Source organism: Copadichromis virginalis, linkage group LG3 (genome assembly GCF_057382275.1).
Source record: "Copadichromis virginalis isolate Kocher_CV1m ecotype Utaka linkage group LG3, C_Virginalis_male_GT1.1, whole genome shotgun sequence".
Taxonomy (NCBI): domain Eukaryota; kingdom Metazoa; phylum Chordata; class Actinopteri; order Cichliformes; family Cichlidae; genus Copadichromis; species Copadichromis virginalis.
Window position 1 is genome coordinate 59,087,342 of NC_140620.1, and position 23,657 is coordinate 59,110,998.

The window sequence follows — 23,657 nt, forward strand, 5'->3', positions numbered from 1 at the left end:
CCACTTACACCACACCAGGGCCTGTGGCACTTGCTCAGGCCACTTACACCACACCAGGGCCTGTGGCACTTGCTCAGGCCACTTACACCACACCAGGGCCTGTGGCTGCTGGCTGAGGCCACTTACACCACACCAGGGCCTGTGGCTCTTGCTCAGGCCACTTACACCACACCAGGGCCTGTGGCTGCTGGCTGAGGCCACTTACACCACACCAGGCCCTGTGCTGGTTCCTGAGGCCATCTTCAACAATCCAGGGCCTGTGCTGTTGGATAAATGCCAAACTGAGCCTTTGGGTTAGGGTATTATGCAAACATGCAGGTATGGTTATAGCATTGTCTTCGTAACTTCAGGTACTTGCCACCTAATCACTTGAATCCATAAATTGAGACATTGTGCTGGAACCAGCAGCTTACGGCCATACCACCCTGAGCACGCCCGACCTCGTCTGATCTCGGAAGCTAAGCAGGGCTGGGCTTGGTTAGTACTTGGATGGGAGACTGCCTGGGAATACCTGGTGCTGTAAGCCTTTAATTTTCATGTCATTGAACCGCTTTTGATCCAGAGAAGGGGTGTATTAAAAGACCAAAAGCAGCTGCCCATTAATGAGGGCACATTAACGACACTGCTTTTGGCTGTTTTCCAATGTCTTGTGCTGCTAGCTGATGCCACCTACACCACACCAGGGCCTGAGTGACCGGCTGGGGCCACTTACACCACATCAGGGCCTGTGGCTCTGGCTGAGGCCACTTACACCACACCAGGGCCTGTGGCTGCTGGCTGAGGCCAGTTACACCACACCAGAGCCTGTGGCTGCTGGCTGAAGCCACTTACACCACACCAGGGCCTTAGTTGCTATTGAGGCCACTTACACCACACCAGGGCCTGTGGCTGCTGGCTGAGGCCACCTACACCACACCAGGGCCTGTGGCTGCTGGCTGAGGCCACTTACACCACACCAGGGCCTGTGGCTGCTGGCTGAAGCCACTTACACCACACCAGGGCCTTAGTTGCTATTGATGCCACTTACACCACACCAGGGCCTGTGGCTGCTGGCTGAGGCCACCTACATCACACCAGGGCCCTTTTGCTGCTGGCTGAGGCCACTTACACCACGCCAGTGCATGTGGCTCCTGGCTGAGGCCACTTACACCACACCAGGGCCTGTGGCTGCTGAATGAGGCCACTTACACCACACCAGGGCCTGTGGCTCTTGCTCAGGCCACTCACATCACACCAGGCCCTGCGCTTCTGGCCGAGGCCATCTTCACCAAACCAGGCCCTGTGGTTCTTGCTCAGGCCACTTACACCACACCAGGGCCTTATTTGCTATTGAGGCCACTTACACCACACCAGGGCCTGTGGCTCTGGCTTAGGCCACTTACACCACACCAGGGCCTGTGGCACTGGCTGAGGCCACTTAGACCACACCAGGGCCTGTGGCTGCTGGCTGAGGCCACTCACACCACACCACACCAGGGCCTGTGGCTGCTAGCTGAGGCCACTTACACCAAACCAGGGCCTGTGGCTGCTTGCTGAGGCCATCTTCACCAAACCAGGCCCTGTGCTGCTTGCTGTGGCCATGTAAAACACACCAGGTCCTGTGCTGGTTCTTGAGGCCATCTTCAACAATCCAGGGCCTGTGCTGTTGGATAAATGCCAAACTGAGCCTTTTGGTTAGGGTATTATGCAAACATGCAGGTATGGTTATAGGATTGTCTTCGTAACTTCAGGTACTTGCCACCTAATCACTTGAATCCATAAATTGAGACATTGTGCTGGGGCCAGCAGCTTACGGCCATACCACCCTGAGCACGCCCGACCTCGTCTGATCTCGGAAGCTAAGCAGGGCTGGGCTTGGTTAGTACTTGGATGGGAGACTGCCTGGGAATACCTGGTGCTGTAAGCCTTTGATTTTCATGTCATTGAACCGCTTTTGATCCAGAGAAGGGGTGTATTAAAAGACCAGAAGCAGCTCCCCATTAATGAGGGCACATTAACGACATTGCTTTTGGCTGTTTTCCAATGTCTTGTGCTGCTAGCTGATGCCACCTACACCACACCAGGGCCTTAGTTGCTATTGAGGCCAATTACACCACACCAGGGTCTTTGGCTCTTGCTCAGGCCACTTACACCACACCAGGGCCTGTGGCACTGGCTGAGGCCACTTACACCACACCAGGGCCTGTGGCTGCTGGCTGAGGCCACTTACACCACATCAGGGCCTGTGGCTCTGGCTGAGGCCACTTTCACCACACCAGGGCCTGTGGCTGCTGGCTGAGGCCACCTACACCACACCAGGGCATTAGTTGCTATTGAGGCCAATTACACCACACCAGGGTCTGTGGCTCTTGCTCAGGCCACTTACACCACACCAGGGCCTGTGGCTCTTGCTCAGGCCACTTACACCACACCAGGGCCTGTGGCTGCTGGCTGAGGCCACCTACACCAAACCAGGGCATTAGTTGCTATTGAGGCCAATTACACCACACAAGGGTCTGTGGCTCTTGCTCAGGCCACTTACACCACACCAGGGCCTGTGGCTCTTGCTCAGGCCACTTACACCACACCAGGGCCTGTGCTTCTGGCTGAGGCCACTTACACCACACCAGGGCCTGTGGCTGCTGGCTGAGGCCACTTACACCACACCAGGGCCTGTGGCTGCTGGCTGAGGCCACTTACACCACACCAGGGCCTGTGGCTGGTGGCTGAGGCCACCTACACCACACCAGGGCCTGTGGCTGCTGGCTGAGGCGACTTATACCACACCAGGGCCCTTTTGCTGCTGGCTGAGGCCACTTACACCACACCAGTGCCTGTGGCTTCTGTCTGAGGCCACTTACACCACACCAGGGCCTGTGGCTGCTGGCTGAGGCCAATTACACCACACCAGGGTCTGTGGCTCTTGCTCAGGCCACTTACACCACACCAGGGCCTGTGGCACTGGCTGAGGCCACTTACACCACACCAGGGCCTGTGGCTGCTGGCTGAGGCCACTTACACCACACCAGGGCCTGTGGCTTCTGGCTGAGGCGACTTACACCACACCAGGGCCTGTGGCTGCTGGCTGAGGCCACTTACACCACACCAAGGCCTGTGGCTCTTGCTCAGGCCACTCACATCACACCAGGCCCTGCGCTTCTGGCCGAGGCCATCTTCACCAAACCAGGCCCTGTGCTGCTTGCTGTGGCCATGTACAACACACCAGGCCCTGTGCTGGTTCCTGAGGCCATCTTCAACAATCCAGGGCCTGTGCTGTTGGATAAATGCCAAACTGAGCCTTTGGGTTAGGGTATTATGCAAACATGCAGGTATGGTTATAGGATTGTTTTCGTAACTTCAGGTACTTGCCACCTAATCACTTGAATCCATAAATTGAGACATTGTGCTGGGGCCAGCAGCTTACGGCCATACCACCCTGAGCAGGCCCGACCTCGTCTGATCTCGGAAGCTAAGCAGGGCTGGGCTTGATTAGTACTTGGATGGGAGACTGCCTGGGAATACCTGGTGCTGTAAGCCTTTCATTTTCATGTCATTGAACCGCTTTTGATCCAGAGAAGGGGTGTATTAAAAGACCAAAAGCAGCTGCCCATTAATGAGGGCACATTAACGACACTGCTTTTGGCTGTTTTCCAATGTCTTGTGCTGCTAGCTGATGCCACCTACACCACACCAGGGCCTGAGTGACCGGCTGAGGCCACTTACACCACACCAGGGCCTGTGGCTCTTGCTCTGGCCACTCACATCACACCAGGCCCTGCGCTTCTGGCCGAGGCCATCTTCACCAAACCAGGCCCTGTGGTTCTTGCTCAGGCCACTTACACCACACCAGGGCCTTATTTGCTATTGAGGCCACTTACACCACACCAGGGCCTGTGGCACTTGCTCAGGCCACTTACACCACACCAGGGCCTGTGGCACTTGCTCAGGCCACTTACACCACACCAGGGCCTGTGGCTGCTGGCTGAGGCCACTTACACCACACCAGGGCCTGTGGCTCTTGCTCAGGCCACTTACACCACACCAGGGCCTGTGGCACTGGCTGAGGCCACTTAGACCACACCAGGGCCTGTGGCTGCTGGCTGAGGCCACTCACACCACACCAGGGCCTGTGGCTGCTGGCTGAGGCCACCTACACCACACCAGGGCCTGTGGCTGCTGGCTGAGGCGACTTACACCACACCAGGGCCCTTTTGCTGCTGGCTGAGGCCACTTACACCACACCAGTGCCTGTGGCTTCTGGCTGAGGCGACTTACACCACACCAGGGCCTGTGGCTGCTGGCTGAGGCCACTTACACCACACCAAGGCCTGTGGCTCTTGCTCAGGCCACTCACATCACACCAGGCCCTGCGCTTCTGGCCGAGGCCATCTTCACCAAACCAGGCCCTGTGCTCCTTGCTGTGGCCATGTACAACACACCAGGCCCTGTGCTGGTTCCTGAGGCCATCTTCAACAATCCAGGGCCTGTGATGTTGGATAAATGCCAAACTGAGCCTTTGGGTTAGGGTATTATGCAAACATGCAGGTATGGTTATAGCATTGTCTTCGTAACTTCAGGTACTTGCCACCTAATCATTTGAATCCATAAATTGAGACATTGTGCTGGGGCCAGCAGCTTACGGCCATACCACCCTGAGCACGCCCGACCTCGTCTGATCTCGGAAGCTAAGCAGGGCTGGGCTTGGTTAGTACTTGGATGGGAGACTGCCTGGGAATACCTGGTGCTGTAAGCCTTTGATTTTCATGTCATTGAACCGCTTTTGATCCAGAGAAGGGGTGTATTAAAAGACCAGAAGCAGCTCCCCATTAATGAGGGCACATTAACGACATTGCTTTTGGCTGTTTTCCAATGTCTTGTGCTGCTAGCTGATGCCACCTACACCACACCAGGGCCTTAGTTGCTATTGAGGCCAATTACACCACACCAGGGTCTTTGGCTCTTGCTCAGGCCACTTACACCACACCAGGGCCTGTGGCACTGGCTGAGGCCACTTACACCACACCAGGGCCTGTGGCTGCTGGCTGAGGCCACTTACACCACATCAGGGCCTGTGGCTCTGGCTGAGGCCACTTTCACCACACCAGGGCCTGTGGCTGCTGGCTGAGGCCACCTACACCACACCAGGGCATTAGTTGCTATTGAGGCCAATTACACCACACCAGGGTCTGTGGCTCTTGCTCAGGCCACTTACACCACACCAGGGCCTGTGGCTCTTGCTCAGGCCACTTACACCACACCAGGGCCTGTGGCTGCTGGCTGAGGCCACCTACACCAAACCAGGGCATTAGTTGCTATTGAGGCCAATTACACCACACCAGGGCCTGTGGTTCTTGCTCAGGCCACTTACACCACACCAGGGCCTTATTTGCTATTGAGGCCACTTACACCACACCAGGGCCTGTGGCACTTGCTCAGGCCACTTACACCACACCAGGGCCTGTGGCACTTGCTCAGGCCACTTACACCACACCAGGGCCTGTGGCTGCTGGCTGAGGCCACTTACACCACACCAGGGCCTGTGGCTCTTGCTCAGGCCACTTACACCACACCAGGGCCTGTGGCACTGGCTGAGGCCACTTAGACCACACCAGGGCCTGTGGCTGCTGGCTGAGGCCACTCACACCACACCAGGGCCTGTGGCTGCTGGCTGAGGCCACCTACACCACACCAGGGCCTGTGGCTGCTGGCTGAGGCGACTTACACCACACCAGGGTCCTTTTGCTGCTGGCTGAGGCCACTTACACCACACCAGTGCCTGTGGCTTCTGGCTGAGGCGACTTACACCACACCAGGGCCTGCGCTTCTGGCCGAGGCCATCTTCACCAAACCAGGCCCTGTGCTGCTTGCTGTGGCCATGTACAACACACCAGGCCCTGTGCTGGTTCCTGAGGCCATCTTCAACAATCCAGGGCCTGTGCTGTTGGATAAATGCCAAACTGAGCCTTTGGGTTAGGGTATTATGCAAACATGCAGGTATGGTTATAGCATTGTCTTCGTAACTTCAGGTACTTGCCACCTAATCACTTGAATCCATAAATTGAGACATTGTGCTGGGGCCCGCAGCTTACGGCCATACCACCCTGAGCACGCCCGACCTCGTCTGATCTCGGAAGCTAAGCAGGGCTGGGCTTGGTTAGTACTTGGATGGGAGACTGCCTGGGAATACCTGGTGCTGTAAGCCTTTCATTTTCATGTCATTGAACCGCTTTTGATCCAGAGAAGGGGTGTATTAAAAGACCAAAAGCAGCTGCCCATTAATGAGGGCACATTAACGACACTGCTTTTGGCTGTTTTCCAATGTCTTGTGCTGCTAGCTGATGCCACCTACACCACACCAGGGCCTGAGTGACCGGCTGGGGCCACTTACACCACATCAGGGCCTGTGGCTCTGGCTGAGGCCACTTACACCACACCAGGGCCTGTGGCTGCTGGCTGAGGCCACCTACACCACACCAGGGCCTGTGGCTGCTGGCTGAGGCCATTTACACCACACCAGGGCCTGTGGCTGCTGGCTGAAGCCACTTACACCACACCAGGGCCTTAGTTGCTATTGAGGCCACTTACACCACACCAGGGCCTGTGGCTGCTGGCTGAGGCCACCTACACCACACCAGGGCCCTTTTGCTGCTGGCTGAGGCCACTTACACCACACCAGTGCCTGTGGCTTCTGGCTGAGGCCACTTACACCACACCAGGGCCTGTGGCTGCTGGCTGAGGCCACTTACACCACACCAGGGCCTGTGGCTCTTGCTCAGGCCACTCACATCACACCAGGCCCTGCGCTTCTGGCCGAGGCCATCTTCACCAAACCAGGCCCTGTGGTTCTTGCTCAGGCCACTTACACCACACCAGGGCCTTATTTGCTATTGAGGCCACTTACACCACACCAGGGCCTGTGGCTCTGGCTTAGGCCACTTACACCACACCAGGGCCTGTGGCACTTGCTCAGGCCACTTACACCACACCAGGGCCTGTGGCTGCTGGCTGAGGCCACTTACACCACACCAGGGCCTGTGGCTCTTGCTCAGGCCACTTACACCACACCAGGGCCTGTGGCACTGGCTGAGGCCACTTAGACCACACCAGGGCCTGTGGCTGCTGGCTGAGGCCACTCACACCACACCAGGGCCTGTGGCTGCTAGCTGAGGCCACTTACACCAAACCAGGGCCTGTGGCTGCTTGCTGAGGCCATCTTCACCAAACCAGGCCCTGTGCTGCTTGCTGTGGCCATGTAAAACACACCAGGTCCTGTGCTGGTTCTTGAGGCCATCTTCAACAATCCAGGGCCTGTGCTGTTGGATAAATGCCAAACTGAGCCTTTTGGTTAGGGTATTATGCAAACATGCAGGTATGGTTATAGGATTGTCTTCGTAACTTCAGGTACTTGCCACCTAATCACTTGAATCCATAAATTGAGACATTGTGCTGGGGCCAGCAGCTTACGGCCATACCACCCTGAGTACGCCCGACCTCGTCTGATCTCGGAAGCTGAGCAGGGCTGGGCTTGGTTAGTACTTGGATGGGAGACTGCCTGGGAATACCTGGTGCTGTAAGCCTTTCATTTTCATGTCATTGAACCGCTTTTGATCCAGAGAAGGGGTGTATTAAAAGACCAAAAGCAGCTGCCCATTAATGAGGGCACATTAACGACATTGCTTTTGGCTGTTTTCCAATGTCTTGTGCTGCTAGCTGATGCCACCTACACCACACCAGGGCCTGAGTGACCGGCTGGGGCCACTTACACCACATCAGGGCCTGTGGCTCTGGCTGAGGCCACTTACACCACACCAGGGCCTGTGGCTGCTGGCTGAGGCCACTTACACCACACCAGGGCCTGTGGCTGCTGGCTGAGGCCACTTACACCACACCAGGGCCTTAGTTGCTATTGAGGCCAATTACACCACACCGTGGTCTGTGGCTCTTGCTCAGGCCACTTACACCACACCAGGGCCTGTGGCACTGGCTGAGGCCACTTACACCACACCAGGGCCTGTGGCTGCTGGCTGAGGCCACTTACACCACACAAGGGCTTGTGGCTGCTGGCTGAGGCCACCTACACCACACCAGGGCCTGTGGCTGCTGGCTGAGGCCACCTACACCACACCAGGGCCTGTGGCTCTTGCTCAGGCCACTTACACCACACCAGGGCCTGTGGCTCTTGCTCAGGCCACTTACACCACACCAGGGCCTGTGGCACTGGCTGAGGCCACTTACACCACACCAGGGCCTGTGGCTGCTGGCTTAGGCCACCTACACCACACCAGGGCCTTAGTTGCTATTGAGGCCTATTACACCACACAAGGGCCTGTGGCTGCTGGCTGAGGCCACCTACACCACACCAGGGCCTGTGGCTGCTGGCTGAGGCCACTTACACCACACCAGGGCCCTTTTGCTGCTGGCTGAGGCCACTTACACCACACCAGTGCCTGTGGCTTCTGGCTGAGGCGACTTACACCACACCAGGGCCTGTGGCTGCTGGCTGAGGCCACTTACACCACACCAGGGCCTGTGGCTGCTGGCTGAGGCCACCTACACCACACCAGGGCATTAGTTGCTATTGAGGCCAATTACACCACACCAGGGTCTGTGGCTCTTGCTCAGGCCACTTACACCACACCAGGGCCTGTGGCTCTTGCTCAGGCCACTTACACCACACCAGGGCCTGTGGCTGCTGGCTGAGGCCACTTACACCACACCAGGGCCTGTGGCTGCTGGCTGAGGCCACCTACACCACACCAGGGCCTGTGGCTGCTGGCTGAGGCCACCTACACCACACCAGGGCCTGTGGCTGCTGGCTGAGGCCACTTACACCACACCAGTGCCTGTGGCTTCTGGCTGAGGCGACTTACACCACACCAGGGCCTGTGGCTGCTGGCTGAGGCCACTTACACCACACCAAGGCCTGTGGCTCTTGCTCAGGCCACTCACATCACACCAGGCCCTGCGCTTCTGGCCGAGGCCATCTTCACCAAACCAGGCCCTGTGCTCCTTGCTGTGGCCATGTACAACACACCAGGCCCTGTGCTGGTTCCTGAGGCCATCTTCAACAATCCAGGGCCTGTGCTGTTGGATAAATGCCAAACTGAGCCTTTGGGTTAGGGTATTATGCAAACATGCAGGTATGGTTATAGCATTGTCTTCGTAACTTCAGGTACTTGCCACCTAATCACTTGAATCCATAAATTGAGACATTGTGCTGGGCCCAGCAGCTTACGGCCATACCACCCTGAGCACGCCCGACCTCGTCTGATCTCGGAAGCTGAGCAGGGCTGGGCTTGGTTAGTACTTGGATGGGAGACTGCCTGGGAATACCTGGTGCTGTAAGCCTTTGATTTTCATGTCATTGAACCGCTTTTGATCCAGAGAAGGGGTGTATTAAAAGACCAGAAGCAGCTCCCCATTAATGAGGGCACATTAACGACATTGCTTTTGGCTGTTTTCCAATGTCTTGTGCTGCTAGCTGATGCCACCTACACCACACCAGGGCCTTAGTTGCTATTGAGGCCAATTACACCACACCAGGGTCTTTGGCTCTTGCTCAGGCCACTTACACCACACCAGGGCCTGTGGCACTGGCTGAGGCCACTTACACCACACCAGGGCCTGTGGCTGCTGGCTGAGGCCACTTACACCACATCAGGGCCTGTGGCTCTGGCTGAGGCCACTTTCACCACACCAGGGCCTGTGGCTGCTGGCTGATGCCACCTACACCACACCAGGGCATTAGTTGCTATTGAGGCCAATTACACCACACCAGGGTCTGTGGCTCTTGCTCAGGCCACTTACACCACACCAGGGCCTGTGGCTCTTGCTCAGGCCACTTACACCACACCAGGGCCTGTGGCTGCTGGCTGAGGCCACCTACACCAAACCAGGGCATTAGTTGCTATTGAGGCCAATTACACCACACCAGGGTCTGTGGCTCTTGCTCAGGCCACTTACACCACACCATGGCCTGTGGCTCTTGCTCAGGCCACTTACACCACACCAGGGCCTGTGGCTCTTGCTCAGGCCACTCACATCACACCAGGCCCTGCGCTTCTGGCCGAGGCCATCTTCACCAAACCAGGCCCTGTGCTGCTATCTGTGGCCATGTACAACACACCAGGCCCTGTGCTGGTTCCTGAGGCCATCTTCAACAATCCAGGGCCTGTGCTGTTGGATAAATGCTAAACTGAGCCTTTGGGTTAGGGTATTATGCAAACATCAAGGTAGGGTTATAGGATTGTCTTCGTAACTTCAGGTACTTGCCACCTAATCACCTGAATCCATTAATTGAGACATTGTGCTGGGGCCAGCAGCTTACGGCCATACCACCCTGAGCACGCCCGACCTCGTCTGATCTCAGAAGCTGAGCAGGGCTGGGCTTGGTTAGTACTTGGATGGGAGACTGCCTGGGAATACCTGGTGCTGTAAGCCTTTCATTTTCATGTCATTGAACCGCTTTTGATCCAGAGAAGGGGTGTATTAAAAGACCAAAAGCAGCTGCCCATTAATGAGGGCACATTAACGACATTGCTTTTGGCTGTTTTCCAATGTCTTGTGCTGCTAGCTGATGCCACCTACACCACACCAGGGCCTGAGTGACCGGCTGGGGCCACTTACACCACATCAGGGCCTGTGGCTCTGGCTGAGGCCACTTACACCACACCAGGGCCTGTGGCTACTGGCTGAGGCCACTTACACCACACCAGGGCCTGTGGCTGCTGGCTGAGGCCACTTACACCACACCAGGGCCTTAGTTGCTATTGAGGCCAATTACACCACACCATGGTCTGTGGCTCTTGCTCAGGCCACTTACACCACACCAGGGCCTGTGGCACTGGCTGAGGCCACTTACACCACACCAGGGCCTGTGGCTGCTGGCTGAGGCCACTTACACCACACAAGGGCTTGTGGCTGCTGGCTGAGGCCACCTACACCACACCAGGGCCTGTGGCTGCTGGCTGAGGCCACCTACACCACACCAGGGCCTGTGGCTCTTGCTCAGGCCACTTACACCACACCAGGGCCTGTGGCTCTTGCTCAGGCCACTTACACCACACCAGGGCCTGTGGCTCTTGCTCAGGCCACTCATATCACACCAGGCCCTGTGCTTCTGGCTGAGGCCACTTAGACCACACCAGGGCCTGTGGCTGCTGGCTGAGGCCACTTACACCACACCAGGGCCTGTGGCTGCTGGCTGAGGCCACCTACACCACACCAGGGCCTTAGTTGCTATTGAGGCCAATTACACCACACCAGGGTCTGTGGCTCTTGCTCAGGCCACTTACACCACACCAGGCCTGTGGCACTTGCTCAGGCCACTTACACCACACCAGGGCCTGTGGCTGCTGGCTGAGGCCACTTACACCACACCAGGGCCTGTGGCTGCTGGCTGAGGCCACCTACACCACACCAGGGCATTAGTTGCTATTGAGGCCAATTACACCACACCAGGGTCTGTGGCTCTTGCTCAGGCCACTTACACCACACCAGGGCCTGTGGCTCTTGCTCAGGCCACTTACACCACACCAGGGCCTGTGGCTGCTGGCTGAGGCCACTTACACCACACCAGGGCCTGTGGCTGCTGGCTGAGGCCACCTACACCACACCAGGGCCTGTGGCTGCTGGCTGAGGCCACTTACACCACACCAGTGCCTGTGGCTTCTGGCTGAGGCGACTTACACCACACCAGGGCCTGTGGCTGCTGGCTGAGGCCACTTACAACACACCAAGGCCTGTGGCTCTTGCTCAGGCCACTCACATCACACCAGGCCCTGCGCTTCTGGCCGAGGCCATCTTCACCAAACCAGGCCCTGTGCTCCTTGCTGTGGCCATGTACAACACACCAGGCCCTGTGCTGGTTCCTGAGGCCATCTTCAACAATCCAGGGCCTGTGCTGTTGGATAAATGCCAAACTGAGCCTTTGGGTTAGGGTATTATGCAAACATGCAGGTATGGTTATAGCATTGTCTTCGTAACTTCAGGTACTTGCCACCTAATCACTTGAATCCATAAATTGAGACATTGTGCTGGGGTCAGCAGCTTACGGCCATACCACCCTGAGCACGCCCGACCTCGTCTGATCTCGGAAGCTAAGCAGGGCTGGGCTTGGTTAGTACTTGGATGGGAGACTGCCTGGGAATACCTGGTGCTGTAAGCCTTTGATTTTCATGTCATTGAACCGCTTTTGATCCAGAGAAGGGGTGTATTAAAAGACCAGAAGCAGCTCCCCATTAATGAGGGCACATTAACGACATTGCTTTTGGCTGTTTTCCAATGTCTTGTGCTGCTAGCTGATGCCACCTACACCACACCAGGGCCTTAGTTGCTATTGAGGCCAATTACACCACACCAGGGTCTTTGGCTCTTGCTCAGGCCACTTACACCACATCAGGGCCTGTGGCTCTGGCTGAGGCCACTTTCACCACACCAGGGCCTGTGGCTGCTGGCTGAGGCCACCTACACCACACCAGGGCATTAGTTGCTATTGAGGCCAATTACACCACACCAGGGTCTGTGGCTCTTGCTCAGGCCACTTACACCACACCAGGGCCTGTGGCTCTTGCTCAGGCCACTTACACCACACCAGGGCCTGTGGCTGCTGGCTGAGGCCACCTACACCAAACCAGGGCATTAGTTGCTATTGAGGCCAATTACACCACACCAGGGTCTGTGGCTCTTGCTCAGGCCACTTACACCACACCAGGGCCTGTGGCTCTTGCTCAGGCCACTTACACCACACCAGGGCCTGTGGCACTGGCTGAGGCCACTTACACCACACCAGGGCCTGTGGCTGCTGGCTGAGGCCACTTACACCACACCAGGGCCTGTGGCTGCTGGCTGAGGCCACTTACACCACACCAGGGCCTGTGGCTGGTGGCTGAGGCCACCTACACCACACCAGGGCCTGTGGCTGCTGGCTGAGGCGACTTATACCACACCAGGGCCCTTTTGCTGCTCGCTGAGGCCACTTACACCACACCAGTGCCTGTGGCTTCTGTCTGAGGCGGCTTACACCACACCAGGGCCTGTGGCTGCTGGCTGAGGCCAATTACACCACACCAGGGTCTGTGGCTCTTGCTCAGGCCACTTACACCACACCAGGGCCTGTGGCACTGGCTGAGGCCACTTACACCACACCAGGGCCTGTGGCTGCTGGCTGAGGCCACTTACACCACACCAGGGCCTGTGGCTGCTGGCTGAGGCCACTTACACCACACCAGGGCCTGTGGCTGCTGGCTGAGGCCAACTACACCACATCAGGGCCTGTGGCTCTGGCTGAGGCCACTTACACCACACCAGGGCCTGTGGCTGCTGGCTGAGGCCAGTTACACCACACCAGAGCCTGTGGCTGCTGGCTGAAGCCACTTACACCACACCAGGGCCTTAGTTGCTATTGAGGCCAATTACACCACACCAGGGTATGTGGCTCTTGCTCAGGCCACTTACACCACACCAGGGCCTTAGTTGCTATTGAGGCCAATTACACCACACCAGGGCCTGTGGCACTGGCTGAGGCCACTTACACCACACCAGGGCCTGTGGCTGCTGGCTGAGGCCACTTACACCACACCAGTGCCTGTGGCTTCTGGCTGAGGCCACTTACACCACACCAGGGCCTGTGGCTGCTGGCTGAGGCCACTTACACCACACCAGGGCCTGTGGCTCTTGCTCAGGCCACTCACATCACACCAGGCCCTGCGCTTCTGGCCGAGGCCATCTTCACCAAACCAGGCCCTGTGGTTCTTGCTCAGGCCACTTACACCACACCAGGGCCTTATTTGCTATTGAGGCCACTTACACCACACCAGGGCCTGTGGCACTTGCTCAGGCCACTTACACCACACCAGGGCCTGTGGCACTTGCTCAGGCCACTTACACCACACCAGGGCCTGTGGCTGCTGGCTGAGGCCACTTACACCACACCAGGGCCTGTGGCTGCTGGCTGAGGCGACTTACACCACACCAGGGCCCTTTTGCTGCTGGCTGAGGCCACTTACACCACACCAGTGCCTGTGGCTTCTGGCTGAGGCGACTTACACCACACCAGGGCCTGCGCTTCTGGCCGAGGCCATCTTCACCAAACCAGGCCCTGTGCTGCTTGCTGTGGCCATGTACAACACACCAGGCCCTGTGCTGGTTCCTGAGGCCATCTTCAACAATCCAGGGCCTGTGCTGTTGGATAAATGCCAAACTGAGCCTTTGGGTTAGGGTATTATGCAAACATACAGGTATGGTTATAGGATTGTCTTCGTAACTTCAGGTACTTGCCACCTAATCACTTGAATCCATAAATTGAGACATTGTGCTGGGGCCAGCAGCTTACGGCCATACCACCCTGAGCACGCCCGACCTCGTCTGATCTCGGAAGCTAAGCAGGGCTGGGCTTGGTTAGTACTTGGATGGGAGACTGCCTGGGAATACCTGGTGCTGTAAGCCTTTCATTTTCATGTCATTGAACCACTTTTGATCCAGAGAAGGGGTGTATTAAAAGACCAAAAGCAGCTGCCCATTAATGAGGGCACATTAACGACACTGCTTTTGGCTGTTTTCCAATGTCTTGTGCTGCTAGCTGATGCCACCTACACCACACCAGGGCCTGAGTGACCGGCTGGGGCCACTTACACCACATCAGGGCCTGTGGCTCTGGCTGAGGCCACTTACACCACACCAGGGCCTGTGGCTGCTGGCTGAGGCCAGTTACACCACACCAGAGCCTGTGGCTGCTGGCTGAAGCCACTTACACCACACCAGGGCCTTAGTTGCTATTGAGGCCACTTACACCACACCAGGGCCTGTGGCTGCTGGCTGAGGCCACCTACACCACACCAGGGCCTGTGGCTGCTGGCTGAGGCCATTTACACCACACCAGGGCCTGTGGCTGCTGGCTGAAGCCACTTACACCACACCAGGGCCTTAGTTGCTATTGAGGCCACTTACACCACACCAGGGCCTGTGGCTGCTGGCTGAGGCCACCTACACCACACCAGGGCCTGTGGCTGCTGGCTGAGGCCACCTACACCACACCAGGGCCTGTGGCTCTTGCTCAGGCCACTTACACCACACCAGGGCCTGTGGCTCTTGCTCAGGCCACTTACACCACACCAGGGCCTGTGGCTCTTGCTGAGGCCACTCATATCACACCAGGCCCTGTGCTTCTGGCTGAGGCCACTTAGACCACACCAGGGCCTGTGGCTGCTGGCTGAGGCCACTTACACCACACCAGGGCCTGTGGCTGCTGGCTGAGGCCATCTACACCACACCAGGGCCTGTGGCTGCTGGCTGAGGCCACTTACACCACACCAGGGCCCTTTTGCTGCTGGCTGAGGCCACTTACACCACACCAGTGCCTGTGGCTTCTGGCTGAGGCGACTTACACCACACCAGGGCCTGTGGCTGCTGGCTGAGGCCACTTACACCACACCAGGGCCTGTGGCTCTTGCTCAGGCCACTCACATCACACCAGGCCCTGCGCTTCTGGCCGAGGCCATCTTCACCAAACCAGGCCCTGTGGCTCTTGCTCAGGCCACTTACACCACACCAGGGCCTGTGGCTCTGGCTTAGGCCACTTACACCACACCAGGGCCTGTGGCACTTGCTCAGGCCACTTACACCACACCAGGGCCTGTGGCTGCTGGCTGAGGCCACTTACACCACACCAGGGCCTGTGGCTCTTACTCAGGCCACTTACACCACACCAGGGTCTGTGGCACTGGCTGAGGCCACTTAGACCACACCAGGGCCTGTGGCTGCTGGCTGAGGCCACTTACACCACACCAGGGCCTGTGGCTGCTGGCTGAGGCCACTTACACCAAACCAGGGCCTGTGGCTGCTTGCTGAGGCCATCTTCACCAAACCAGGCCCTGTGCTGCTTGCTGTGGCCATGTAAAACACACCAGGTCCTGTGCTGGTTCTTGAGGCCATCTTCAACAATCCAGGGCCTGTGCTGTTGGATAAATGCCAAACTGAGCCTTTGGGTTAGGGTATTATGCAAACATGCAGGTATGGTTATAGGATTGTCTTCGTAACTTCAGGTACTTGCCACCTAATCACTTGAATCCATAAATTGAGACATTGTGCTGGAGCCAGCAGCTTTCGGCCATACCACCCTGAGCACGCCCGACCTCATCTAATCTCGGAAGCTAAGCAGGGCGGAGCTTGGTTAGTACTTGGATGGGAGACTGCCTGGGAATACCTGGTGCTGTAAGCCTTTCATTTTCATGTCATTGAACCGCTTTTGATCCAGAGAAGGGGTGTATTAAAAGACCAAAAGCAGCTCCCCATTAATGAGGGCACATTAACGACATTGCTTTTGGCTGTTTTCCAATGTCTTGTGCTGCTAGCTGATGCCACTTACACCACACCAGGGCCTGTGGCTGCTGGCTGAGGCCACTTACACCACACCAGGGCCTGTGGCTGCTGGCTGAGGCCACCTACACCACACCAGGGCCTTAGTTGCTATTGAGGCCAATTACACCACACCAGGGCCTTAGTTGCTATTGAGGCCAATTACACCACACCACGGCCTTATTTGCTGGCTGAGGCCACATACACCAAACCAGGGCCTTAGTTGCTATTGAGGCCAATTACACCACACCAGGGCCTGTGGCTCTTGCTCAGGCCACTTACACCACACCAGGGCCTGTGGCTCTTGCTCAGGCCACTTACACCACACCAGGGCCTGTGGCTCTTTCTCAGGCCACTCATATCACACCAGGCCCTGTGCTTCTGGCTGAGGCAACTTAGACCACACCAGGGCCTGTGGCTGCTGGCTGAGGCCACTTACACCACACCAGGGCCTGTGGCTGCTGGCTGAGGCGACTTACACCACACCAGGGCCCTTTTGCTGCTGGCTGAGGCCACTTACACCACACCAGTGCCTGTGGCTTCTGGCTGAGGCGACTTACACCACACCAGGGCCTGTGGCTGCTGGCTGAGGCCACTTACACCACACCAGGGCCTGTGGCTGCTGGCTTAGGCCACCTACACCACACCAGGGCCTTAGTTGCTATTGAGGCCAATTACACCACACCATGGTCTGTGGCTCTTGCTCAGGCCACTTACACCACACCAGGGCCTGTGGCACTGGCTGAGGCCACTTACACCACACCAGGGCCTGTGGCTGCTGGCTGAGGCCACTTACACCACACAAGGGCTTGTGGCTGCTGGCTGAGGCCACCTACACCACACCAGGGCCTGTGGCTCTTGCTCAGGCCACTTACACCACACCAGGGCCTGTGGCTCTTGCTCAGGCCACTTACACCACACCAGGGCCTGTGGCTCTTGCTCAGGCCACTCATATCACACCAGGCCCTGTGCTTCTGGCTGAGGCCATCTTCACCAAACCAGGCCCTGTGCTGCTTGCTGTGGCCATGTACAACACACCAGGCCCTGTGCTGTTTCCTGAGGCCATCTTCAACAATCCAGGGCCTGTGCTGTTGGATAAATGCCAAACTGAGCCTTTGGGTTAGGGTATTATGCAAACATGCAGGTATGGTTATAGGATTGTCTTCGTAACTTCAGGTACTTGCCACCTAATCACTTGAATCCATAAATTGAGACATTGTGCTGGGCCCAGCAGCTTACGGCCATACCACCCTGAGCACGCCCGACCTCGTCTGATCTCGGAAGCTAAGCAGGGCTGGGCTTGGTTAGTACTTGGATGGGAGACTGCCTGGGAATACCTGGTGCTGTAAGCCTTTAATTTTCATGTCATTGAACCGCTTTTGATCCAGAGAAGGGGTGTATTAAAAGACCAAAAGCAGCTGCCCATTAATAAGGGCACATTAATCACATTGCTTTTGGCTCTTTTCCAATGTCTTGTGCTGCTAGCTGATGCCACCTACACCACACCAGGGCCTGAGTGACCGGCTGGGGCCACTTACACCACATCAGGGGCTGTGGCTCTGGCTGAGGCCAGTTACACCACACCAGGGCCTGTGGGTTCTGGCTGTGGCGACTTACACCAAACCAGGGCCTGTGGCTGCTGGCTGAGGCCACTTACACCACACCAGGGCCTTAGTTGCTATTGAGGCCAATTACACCACACCATGGTCTGTGGCTCTTGCTCAGGCCACTTACACCACACCAGGGCCTGTGGCACTGGCTGAGGCCACTTACACCACACCAGGGCCTGTGGCTGCTGGCTGAGGCCACTTACACCACACAAGGGCTTGTGGCTGCTGGCTGAGGCCACCTACACCACACCAGGGCCTGTGGCTGCTGGCTGAGGCCACCTACACCACACCAGGGCCTGTGGCTCTTGCTCAGGCCACTTACACCACACCAGGGCCTGTGGCTCTTGCTCAGGCCACTTACACCACACCAGGGCCTGTGGCTCTTGCTCAGGCCACTCATATCACACCAGGCCCTGTGCTTCTGGCTGAGGCCACTTAGACCACACCAGGGCCTGTGGCTGCTGGCTGAGGCCACTTACACCACACCAGGGCCTGTGGCTGCTGGCTGAGGCCACCTACACCACACCAGGGCCTGTGGCTGCTGGCTGAGGCCACTTACACCACACCAGTGCCTGTGGCTTCTGGCTGAGGCGACTTACACCACACCAGGGCCTGTGGCTGCTGGCTGAGGCCACTTACACCACACCAAGGCCTGTGGCTCTTGCTCAGGCCACTCACATCACACCAGGCCCTGCGCTTCTGGCCGAGGCCATCTTCACCAAACCAGGCCCTGTGCTCCTTGCTGTGGCCATGTACAACACACCAGGCCCTGTGCTGGTTCCTGAGGCCATCTTCAACAATCCAGGGCCTGTGCTGTTGGATAAATGCCAAACTGAGCCTTTGGGTTAGGGTATTATGCAAACATGCAGGTATGGTTATAGGATTGTCTTCGTAACTTCAGGTACTTGCCACCTAATCACTTGAATCCATAAATTGAGACATTGTGCTGGGGCCAGCAGCTTACGGCCATACCACCCTGAGCACGCCCGACCTCGTCTGATCTCGGAAGCTAAGCAGGGCTGGGCTTGGTTAGTACTTGGATGGGAGACTACCTGGGAATACCTGGTGCTGTAAGCCTTTCATTTTCATGTCATTGAACCGCTTTTGATCCAGAGAAGGTGTGTATTAAAAGACCAAAAGCAGCTGCCCATTAATGAGGGCACATTAACGACATTGCTTTTGGCTGTTTTCCAATGTCTTGTGCTGCTAGCTGATGCCACCTACACCACACCACGGCCTTATTTGCTGGCTGAGGCCACATACACCAAACCAGGGCCTTAGTTGCTATTGAGGCCACTTACACCACACCAGGGCCTGTGGCTGCTGGCTGAGGCCACCTACACCACACCAGGGCCTTAGTTGCTATTGAGGCCAATTACACCACACCAGGGTCTGTGGCTCTTGCTCAGGCCACTTACACCACACCAGGGCCTGTGGCACTGGCTGAGGCCACTTACACCACACCAGGGCCTGTGGCTGCTGGCTTAGGCCACCTACACCACACCAGGGCCTTAGTTGCTATTGAGGCCAATTACACCACACAAGGGCCTGTGGCTGCTGGCTGAGGCCACCTACACCACACCAGGGCCTGTGGCTGCTGGCTGAGGCCACTTACACCACACCAGTGCCTGTGGCTTCTGGCTGAGGCGACTTACACCACACCAGGGCCTGTGGCTGCTGGCTGAGGCCACTTACACCACACCAAGGCCTGTGGCTCTTGCTCAGGCCACTCACATCACACCAGGCCCTGCGCTTCTGGCCGAGGCCATCTTCACCAAACCAGGCCCTGTGCTCCTTGCTGTGGCCATGTACAACACACCAGGCCCTGTGCTGGTTCCTGAGGCCATCTTCAACAATCCAGGGCCTGTGCTGTTGGATAAATGCCAAACTGAGCCTTTGGGTTAGGGTATTATGCAAACATGCAGGTATGGTTATAGCATTGTCTTCGTAACTTCAGGTACTTGCCACCTAATCACTTGAATCCATAAATTGAGACATTGTGCTGGAGCCAACAGCTTACGGCCATACCACCCTGAGCACGCCCGACCTCGTCTGATCTCGGAAGCTAAGCAGGGCTGGGCTTGGTTAGTACTTGGATGGGAGACTGCCTGGGAATACCTGGTGCTGTAAGCCTTTGATTTTCATGTCACTGAACCGCTTTTGATCCAGAGAAGGGGTGTATTAAAAGACCAAAAGCAGCTGCCCATTAATGAGGGCACATTAACGACACTGCTTTTGGCTCTTTTCCAATGTCTTGTGCTGCTAGCTGATGCAACCTACACCACACAAGGGCCTGAGTGACCGGCTGGGGCCACTTACACCACATCAGGGCCTGTGGCTCTGGCTGAGGCCACTTTCACCACACCAGGGCCTGTGGCTCTGGCTGAGGCCACTTTCACCACACCAGGGCCTGTGGCTGCTGGCTGAGGCCACCTACACCACACCAGGGCATTAGTTGCTATTGAGGCCAATTACACCACACCAGGGTCTGTGGCTCTTGCTCAGGCCACTTACACCACACCAGGGCCTGTGGCTCTTGCTCAGGCCACTTACACCACACCAGGGCCTGTGGCTGCTGGCTGAGGCCACCTACACCACACCAGGGCATTAGTTGCTATTGAGGCCAATTACACCACACCAGGGCCTGTGGCTCTTGCTCAGGCCACTTACACCACACCAGGGCCTGTGGCTCTTGCTCAGGCCACTTACACCACACCAGGGCCTGTGGCTCTTTCTCAGGCCACTCATATCACACCAGGCCCTGTGCTTCTGGCTGAGGCAACTTAGACCACACCAGGGCCTGTGGCTGCTGGCTGAGGCCACTTACACCACACCAGGGCCTGTGGCTGCTGGCTGAGGCGACTTACACCACACCAGGGCCCTTTTGCTGCTGGCTGAGGCCACTTACACCACACCAGTGCCTGTGGCTTCTGGCTGAGGCGACTTACACCACACCAGGGCCTGTGGCTGCTGGCTGAGGCCACTTACACCACACCAGGGCCTGTGGCTGCTGGCTTAGGCCACCTACACCACACCAGGGCCTTAGTTGCTATTGAGGCCAATTACACCACACCATGGTCTGTGGCTCTTGCTCAGGCCACTTACACCACACCAGGGCCTGTGGCACTGGCTGAGGCCACTTACACCACACCAGGGCCTGTGGCTGCTGGCTGAGGCCACTTACACCACACAAGGGCTTGTGGCTGCTGGCTGAGGCCACCTACACCACACCAGGGCCTGTGGCTCTTGCTCAGGCCACTTACACCACACCAGGGCCTGTGGCTCTTGCTCAGGCCACTTACACCACACCAGGGCCTGTGGCTCTTGCTCAGGCCACTCATATCACACCAGGCCCTGTGCTTCTGGCTGAGGCCATCTTCACCAAACCAGGCCCTGTGCTGCTTGCTGTGGCCATGTACAACACACCAGGCCCTGTGCTGTTTCCTGAGGCCATCTTCAACAATCCAGGGCCTGTGCTGTTGGATAAATGCCAAACTGAGCCTTTGGGTTAGGGTATTATGCAAACATGCAGGTATGGTTATAGGATTGTCTTCGTAACTTCAGGTACTTGCCACCTAATCACTTGAATCCATAAATTGAGACATTGTGCTGGGCCCAGCAGCTTACGGCCATACCACCCTGAGCACGCCCGACCTCGTCTGATCTCGGAAGCTAAGCAGGGCTGGGCTTGGTTAGTACTTGGATGGGAGACTGCCTGGGAATACCTGGTGCTGTAAGCCTTTAATTTTCATGTCATTGAACCGCTTTTGATCCAGAGAAGGGGTGTATTAAAAGACCAAAAGCAGCTGCCCATTAATAAGGGCACATTAATCACATTGCTTTTGGCTCTTTTCCAATGTCTTGTGCTGCTAGCTGATGCCACCTACACCACACCAGGGCCTGAGTGACCGGCTGGGGCCACTTACACCACATCAGGGGCTGTGGCTCTGGCTGAGGCCAGTTACACCACACCAGGGCCTGTGGGTTCTGGCTGTGGCGACTTACACCAAACCAGGGCCTGTGGCTGCTGGCTGAGGCCACTTACACCACACCAGGGCCTTAGTTGCTATTGAGGCCAATTACACCACACCATGGTCTGTGGCTCTTGCTCAGGCCACTTACACCACACCAGGGCCTGTGGCACTGGCTGAGGCCACTTACACCACACCAGGGCCTGTGGCTGCTGGCTGAGGCCACTTACACCACACAAGGGCTTGTGGCTGCTGGCTGAGGCCACCTACACCACACCAGGGCCTGTGGCTGCTGGCTGAGGCCACCTACACCACACCAGGGCCTGTGGCTCTTGCTCAGGCCACTTACACCACACCAGGGCCTGTGGCTCTTGCTCAGGCCACTTACACCACACCAGGGCCTGTGGCTCTTGCTCAGGCCACTCATATCACACCAGGCCCTGTGCTTCTGGCTGAGGCCACTTAGACCACACCAGGGCCTGTGGCTGCTGGCTGAGGCCACTTACACCACACCAGGGCCTGTGGCTGCTGGCTGAGGCCATCTACACCACACCAGGGCCTGTGGCTGCTGGCTGAGGCGACTTACACCACACCAGGGCCCTTTTGCTGCTGGCTGAGGCCACTTACACCACACCAGTGCCTGTGGCTTCTGGCTGAGGCGACTTACACCACACCAGGGCCTGTGGCTGCTGGCTGAGGCCACTTACACCACACCAGGGCCTGTGGCTCTTGCTCAGGCCACTCACATCACACCAGGCCCTGCGCTTCTGGCCGAGGCCATCTTCACCAAACCAGGCCCTGTGGCTCTGGCTTAGGCCACTTACACCACACCAGGGCCTGTGGCTGCTGGCTGAGGCCACCTACACCACACCAGGGCATTAGTTGCTATTGAGGCCAATTACACCACACAAGGGCCTGTGGCTGCTGGCTGAGGCCACCTACACCACACCAGGGCCTGTGGCTGCTGGCTGAGGCCACTTACACCACACCAGGGCCCTTTTGCTGCTGGCTGAGGCCACTTACACCACACCAGTGCCTGTGGCTTCTGGCTGAGGCGACTTACACCACACCAGGGCCTGTGGCTGCTGGCTGAGGCCACTTACACCACACCAGGGCCTGTGGCTGCTGGCTGAGGCCACCTACACCACACCAGGGAATTAGTTGCTATTGAGGCCAATTACACCACACCAGGGTCTGTGGCTCTTGCTCAGGCCACTTACACCACACCAGGGCCTGTGGCTCTTGCTCAGGCCACTTACACCACACCAGGGCCTGTGGCTGCTGGCTGAGGCCACTTACACCACACCAGGGCCTGTGGCTGCTGGCTGAGGCCACCTACACCACACCAGGGCCTGTGGCTGCTGGCTGAGGCCACCTACACCACACCAGGGCCTGTGGCTGCTGGCTGAGGCCACTTACACCACACCAGTGCCTGTGGCTTCTGGCTGAGGCGACTTACACCACACCAGGGCCTGTGGCTGCTGGCTGAGGCCACTTACACCACACCAAGGCCTGTGGCTCTTGCTCAGGCCACTCACATCACACCAGGCCCTGCGCTTCTGGCCGAGGCCATCTTCACCAAACCAGGCCCTGTGCTCCTTGCTGTGGCCATGTACAACACACCAGGCCCTGTGCTGGTTCCTGAGGCCATCTTCAACAATCCAGGGCCTGTGCTGTTGGATAAATGCCAAACTGAGCCTTTGGGTTAGGGTATTATGCAAACATGCAGGTATGGTTATAGGAT

At 57.4% G+C, this 23,657-nt stretch overlaps 10 non-coding genes and 5 pseudogenes across 10 annotated transcripts; all 15 read left to right on the forward strand.

Moving 5' to 3' along the window:
• The first annotated feature begins 407 nt into the window (after positions 1 to 407).
• On the forward strand, positions 408 to 526 carry LOC146716180 (5S ribosomal RNA). The gene has a single exon (XR_014919706.1). It is a non-coding gene; the product is annotated as a 5S ribosomal RNA (ribosomal RNA).
• A 1,261-nt stretch (positions 527 to 1,787) lies between these two features.
• Positions 1,788 to 1,906, forward strand: LOC146716181 (5S ribosomal RNA). The gene has a single exon (XR_014919707.1). It is a non-coding gene; the product is annotated as a 5S ribosomal RNA (ribosomal RNA).
• A 1,491-nt stretch (positions 1,907 to 3,397) lies between these two features.
• LOC146716182 (5S ribosomal RNA) lies at positions 3,398 to 3,516 on the forward strand (annotated as a pseudogene).
• Positions 3,517 to 4,613: 1,097 nt separating this feature from the next.
• Positions 4,614 to 4,732, forward strand: LOC146716183 (5S ribosomal RNA). Its single transcript, XR_014919708.1, has one exon. It is a non-coding gene; the product is annotated as a 5S ribosomal RNA (ribosomal RNA).
• A 1,330-nt stretch (positions 4,733 to 6,062) lies between these two features.
• Positions 6,063 to 6,181, forward strand: LOC146716184 (5S ribosomal RNA). The gene has a single exon (XR_014919709.1). It is a non-coding gene; the product is annotated as a 5S ribosomal RNA (ribosomal RNA).
• A 1,256-nt stretch (positions 6,182 to 7,437) lies between these two features.
• On the forward strand, positions 7,438 to 7,556 carry LOC146716185 (5S ribosomal RNA; annotated as a pseudogene).
• A 1,652-nt stretch (positions 7,557 to 9,208) lies between these two features.
• LOC146716186 (5S ribosomal RNA) lies at positions 9,209 to 9,327 on the forward strand (annotated as a pseudogene).
• Positions 9,328 to 10,300: 973 nt separating this feature from the next.
• LOC146716187 (5S ribosomal RNA) lies at positions 10,301 to 10,419 on the forward strand (annotated as a pseudogene).
• Positions 10,420 to 12,026: 1,607 nt separating this feature from the next.
• LOC146716188 (5S ribosomal RNA) lies at positions 12,027 to 12,145 on the forward strand. The gene has a single exon (XR_014919710.1). It is a non-coding gene; the product is annotated as a 5S ribosomal RNA (ribosomal RNA).
• Positions 12,146 to 14,305: 2,160 nt separating this feature from the next.
• LOC146716189 (5S ribosomal RNA) lies at positions 14,306 to 14,424 on the forward strand. The gene has a single exon (XR_014919711.1). It is a non-coding gene; the product is annotated as a 5S ribosomal RNA (ribosomal RNA).
• A 1,652-nt stretch (positions 14,425 to 16,076) lies between these two features.
• On the forward strand, positions 16,077 to 16,195 carry LOC146716190 (5S ribosomal RNA; annotated as a pseudogene).
• Positions 16,196 to 17,565: 1,370 nt separating this feature from the next.
• On the forward strand, positions 17,566 to 17,684 carry LOC146716191 (5S ribosomal RNA). The gene has a single exon (XR_014919713.1). It is a non-coding gene; the product is annotated as a 5S ribosomal RNA (ribosomal RNA).
• Positions 17,685 to 18,900: 1,216 nt separating this feature from the next.
• On the forward strand, positions 18,901 to 19,019 carry LOC146716192 (5S ribosomal RNA). The gene has a single exon (XR_014919734.1). It is a non-coding gene; the product is annotated as a 5S ribosomal RNA (ribosomal RNA).
• A 937-nt stretch (positions 19,020 to 19,956) lies between these two features.
• Positions 19,957 to 20,075, forward strand: LOC146716193 (5S ribosomal RNA). The gene has a single exon (XR_014919714.1). It is a non-coding gene; the product is annotated as a 5S ribosomal RNA (ribosomal RNA).
• A 1,488-nt stretch (positions 20,076 to 21,563) lies between these two features.
• On the forward strand, positions 21,564 to 21,682 carry LOC146716194 (5S ribosomal RNA). The gene has a single exon (XR_014919715.1). It is a non-coding gene; the product is annotated as a 5S ribosomal RNA (ribosomal RNA).
• The last annotated feature ends 1,975 nt before the right edge of the window (positions 21,683 to 23,657 follow it).